General features: G+C 39.6%; 1 non-coding gene across 1 annotated transcript; it reads left to right on the forward strand.

The window, feature by feature from the left end:
* The first annotated feature begins 4,994 nt into the window (after positions 1–4,994).
* Positions 4,995–5,120, forward strand: LOC123860717 (small nucleolar RNA SNORA31). Its single transcript, XR_006794832.1, has one exon. It is a non-coding gene; the product is annotated as a small nucleolar RNA SNORA31 (small nucleolar RNA).
* The last annotated feature ends 412 nt before the right edge of the window (positions 5,121–5,532 follow it).

The raw sequence follows: 5,532 nt of genomic DNA on the forward strand, positions 1-5,532 counted from the left end.
TGACTGGGGGATGATCCCAGTTTTTTTCCTGCACGTGGATCCTGAAAAAAATGATAAAGACCATGTTTTAAAAATGTCCAAATCTTCAGTCTTATTTCCACAAGTGAAAATGTTGACAGCTAGTTCTACAAATGTGTGCACTGCCATTATCCTTTCAACAAACAGTCCACTAGAAAGTAAGATAACACTGTATGTTAACTATATTGGAATTTGAAATTAAAAAAAAAAAAGTCCACCAACATAAATACCACATTTATCTGGCATGCTTCCTCTTCAATCATTTCACCAAAAGCAAATGCACACACACTCACACACATTCATTCACACAAACAGAATTTTCTAGTACTTCTCATGGAATGCAGGTGTTGGTGGTTGTTTCATTAAATCCTGTTTGAACAATTCTCTTTTTACTTTTTCAGCTTTGCTTTCTAAACTGTGAAGAAACTATGCTATGCATAGTTAAAACAGTCTCATGGGGGTAACAAGCATTCCTCAGGATCCCCAGCGTCCCACAGCAAGCAGCTCTTGGAAACAATTAAGTTAAAATGAATTGGGGAGATTTAAATTCAAATTCAAATTTAAAATGAACTTAAATTCCAGGTCTCTCCTCAAATCCGTGCTTGTCTATCCTGGAAAGTCCTTCACCTTCCTTCACCTAAGAGGGCAGTTTTATTCCACCAAGACTGAAATATAGTATCTCAATAAAGGAAAGACTCACCAGAGCGCTACATCATCCTCTGCTTTTTTTTTTTTTTTTTTTTTTGGTTGCTATACTTGGAACAAATTCTGCCTGAGCAGTTCAACTGTTCAATGTCCAGTGACTTCGGCTGACAGACTACATTCCAAAGTGGACATTTACCCGGGATGAGGAGGGGAGCGTGTGGACGATGGATTGACAGGGTGCCAGCTGGCAGCCATATGCAAACCAAACAGCTTGAAGTCAAGCCTGCCTGTTCCTCCCACTGTCCCATCCTCTTGAACTTGCAGCTCAGTGTCATTGCTGCCCAACCACCTCTCCCATGCCGACCAGAGAACACTGTCTAGACGACCTAGCCTATTTTTTTCCCTCTCTGCCTCCCATTGAGTATTCACCTCCCCTCTGCGCAAGGAGCAGGCACCCTGAGGGTCTCATGTCGTTATTTTCCCATTTGCCACCCCATGCTGCGAATTTAATTTTAGCACTGTGCATGTGAAGAATTGTCCATTTATCTTCTTAAAAGGCAAGAGAGGCCATTAGGCTTGTTCACATATTCGAATGTTCCTTTCAGTAACAGTGGGAGCTGTCCGATTTGATGGATTTTTGAAGCTGCTATCTTTGACACATAAAATGTCGTATAAAGCTTTAAATTCTAGGACTGGGTTATTTGGGGGGTAAAGAAAAAAAGCACCTTCCCAGGAGTTGTAGTTCTTGATGATTAATGCTTATGAAATATAACAGAACTATGAGATAGAAAAATACCAGGTGACAAGAATGTAGCACTTCACAATTATTTCAAGAATTTTATTTTTATCCTACTACCCCTCCAATCCCTCCTCACCATCTCCAGCTCTACGAAGGAAAACCTGACTTGGAGAGAGGAGAGAAACCAAAGTGATTCTTTCCTTTATTCAAACAAAACGCTAATCATATTTCCCTTCTTTCACAATTGCAGATCAAACACACATACAAACACAAAGATGCTTTACTCTCTGCTTAAGGCTTTGTGAGAAAAATGGACAAGGATGGGTGAGTGGAAGAAGAAAAAGGAAGGTAATGAGGGTAGAGAAATGATTGTGTAACTGGATGTGCTACATCTACTTCAAAGAGGGAGCAGGCATCATGTCCAAAGAACACCCACATCCTCTTGCTACTTTCCACTGCACTTTTTAAAAATAACTTTTATTTTTAGAGCAGTTTTAGGTTCACGGAAAAATTGAGCAGAAGGTACAGAGAGTTCCCATATACCTCCTGTCCCTACACATGCAGAACCTCACCCATTACCAACATCCCCACCAAAATGGTACATTTGTCACAAATGAGGAACCTATATTGTTACATCATTATCATCCAAAGTCTGTAGTTTAATTAGGGCTTACTCTTGGTATTGTACATTCCATAGATTTTGACAGATGCATAATGACATGCATCCTCCATTATGGTATCATACAGAGCAGTTTCACTGCCCTAAAAATCCTCTGTACTCTGCCTGTTCACCCCTTCCTCCCTACTTGTCCCTGGCAACCACTGATCATTTTACTGTCTCCATAATTTTGCTTTTTTCCAGAATGTCATATAGTTGGAATCAAATGGTTTGTAGCCTTTCCAGATTGGCCTATTTCACTTAGAAATATGCAACTTTCATCCTTATCTTTTCATAATTTTTCCACTGCATTTTAATTGATTGCAGACATGGATACTAACCAAATCTTAGGACACAGTTAAAATGAACATGAGGTTCAGAGAATAGATGACATTAGCTTCCCAAGAAAGAACTAGAAAGAAAACAATAAAATAGTGTTTTCTGCCTTTAATGCCATTTTCCGTTTTAGTAATTTCAAACAAAACCACAAAAACAAAGTATGGGAGGCTGAGGCACACAGTGAAAAGAGCCAGAAAGATCTGGCTGTGGAACCCAACTCTCATTCTTGTATACCTATAAGGTTTGGGGAAAGTTTCTTAGCATCTGTGTAAAAATAGGCTGTTTTTAGAACTTCATGTAACACCAGCAGAGTATCCGGTCCATCATAGGGTCTCAAAAAAAATTATTAGAGTATCATAATGCAGATGTGTGGCAGTATACGATGATTAACAAAGAGGCATTCTCTGTCCCTGAACTTGAACCTGAAGAAAGTGAATGTGCCTTCTGAACTAGAAAAATGTATATGATGGTTGTAACTGTAGATTTTAACCAATCTAAAGAATTTAGAAAAGCTCAAAAGTGAAACCAAAGTAATTATAATTTGGTAACCAAGAGCCATTGCAATTGAATCATATCATGGCTAAAGAAGGCCTCAATATATTAAAAAAAAAAAAAAGTAGGACTGAATAAACCAGAGGAGGATGGTCAGATGAAAAAAAAAAATAGATGCCAACATCCCAGAGATTGGTAGTTTCCAGCCTACCCTGGGGAGAGTGACTGGGAATATGGAGCATGTGAACTCCTCAGATAGGTTACCCTATTGTAGAGCAGGTATGATTCATTGGGTATCACCTGACTTGGATGAAATATCCTTTATTATCCTTTATTTTACCTTCCTCAATGCTGAACAACTTTCTGATGATTCATTTGGCTTCTGGTCATATTGAAAAAGTGTCTTGTATAGCAAGCACCACTATCCCACTCTAGAAAATAATACCTCCCATTGTATTTTCATGGATTGTCTATCTGGGTTATCTACTACAGTCTCTTTTAAGGTGACTGGCATTACCTCACTTCTCCGAGTCCAATGAATGCTGGGATACTGAATGATTCAGAGATGGTCTGAACCACAGTGAATTCACCAGCCAATTTGGTCTTTCAGCAGTCATCTCGTCTTCTCGTCTTCCTGTCTTCTCCCAATGACATCTTGTCTTCTTCCTATGCCTTACCCTTTTCCTACCCATCATAGTAATCAGGATTGCTTAAAAACCATGTTTGATTTCCACTGGAAGATAGAAGGAAAATTTCAAGTGAAGACGGTGCTGTCCCAGGAAATGAAATAAAGGAAATGACTTTTTAGGTCATAGCAAAAATTCCTCCAATTTTTCAGTTATTTTGGTGGTGGGAAGGAGGCAATAATTCTCAAAGCAAAAAGTCTCAAATAAAATAAAACGTAACAAACGTTAAAATAAGATAGAAGATATGTCACACAATGAACAATATAGGAAACAATTCCAGTGATCTCGGAGATGTGGGCAATAATTCTCAAAGCAAAATAAAATGTAGACATTTTTAAAACAAGAAAGTAAAAGATATGCCCCCAAAAGGAAGATATAGGGAGCGCTACTTTCAAAAAGGGTAATTAAGAAACAAAAATAAAAATCTTGGTATTAGGCTTGCCAGCTGGAAATTACTGAGTTTAAGATAAATGGCCTTGAAAGCTGCACCAAACTGAGTCCATTTTAGTGGACTATTCAAGACAGAGAACTATCTCTCAGGTCCTTTGGAAAATAATAGAATTCAAGTGCAGTACTAATCCAATAAAGAATTTTCAGGAATCAATATCAGCTACTTAGCATGGTGATAGGCACAAAGTCCATACTGTTGACCCCATTTCCGTTCCTCAGCAGTACAGCTTTGCTATTAAACTATGGCTTTAGGGGATATTTAGACCTTTTCTCCCTAAGCACCCCTAGTAATTTATTCCATCTGGAAGATCTGCATCAAGAATAATTTAAAATCTTCAGGCTCTATTCTCTCCTGGTGCAGGAGGAGCATAACTCCCATTAGCGCTAATGAAAGCTATCTGTACATCTCAAGAAGTGTACCTCTCATAAGTGCTTAAGAACAAAAATGTTTTATGTCCTGCGAGAGAGGCAGCATTAAAGAGAATCTGGATACTAACAAGGTTAAAATGCAAAGGGTGGATTGTTTTCCAGATGACAGCATTCCTTAAAAAGTATGTACTGTTTCTGTCAAAAAAAAAAAAACCAACCCAGCAGGGTTCTCACATACTCACTGGGAAAAAAAAAAAAAAAAAAAAAAAGTATTCCCAACTTTGAACATACACAAAGAATAAGAAATACTTCTATTTTAGAAAAGGAAGTTTGGAGTTTGGGATTGCTATTCTTGCCTTTTTTTTTTTTTTTTTTTTTTTTTTTTTTTGAGAGGAGAAGGGATATGTGTGTGCCTTAAGAGTATAATACTTGGGCGCCTGGGTGGCTCAGTTGGTTAAGCGACTGCCTTCGGCTCAGGTCATGATCCTGGAGTCCCGGGATCGAGTCCCGCATCGGGCTCCCTGCTCAGCAGGGAGTCTGCTTCTCCCTCTGACCCTCCCCGCTCTCATGTGCTTTCTCTCAAGAGTATAATACTTTCCTGCCTTCACTGATAGACCTTAAATAATATGCTATGGTTCTTTTGGTTTGCAGTAGGATGCAAAAGAAAAAAGTCTCTGCATTTTCTGTCTTTGTCGTGGCCCAGATTGAGTAGGGAAATATATTTGCCAGAGAGTGAGAGAGAGAGAGGACATACTTTATTTGCAGAGTACCCCTTTGCATAGGATCAGAAGCTGATCCAGTCTTGGGCAAGGCCCTATCCTCCTCTAGCTAGATTATTCGCAGGTTAGAAATATGTTTTGTAAATCCGTGACGAGAAGCATGTCATTTCCCACCTCCATCTCACTCCACTGCTGTTGGATTCTGCTTTTCTGGCCAGCAGGCTGCTGGATTCCACAGAATATCCCCAAACCACACACGGAGCAGCCTGCAGCCATTTCCTTCCACAGCATCACCAACCTTGGAGCTTCCTCCCACAGGTTCCCCTGGACAGCTCGGGAGCTTGTTTGGAATACCAAAATTTCTGAGCTGCTGCAGGAGGTTTCAAGCCTCCCCCCACCCACCACCCGTTAATGAAA

The sequence above is a fragment of the Mirounga angustirostris genome, unplaced genomic scaffold (genome assembly GCF_029215605.1).
Source record: "Mirounga angustirostris isolate CCGP_5_RB_7025 unplaced genomic scaffold, mMirAng1.0.hap1 SCAF_4, whole genome shotgun sequence".
In the NCBI taxonomy this organism is placed as follows: Eukaryota; Metazoa; Chordata; class Mammalia; order Carnivora; family Phocidae; genus Mirounga; species Mirounga angustirostris.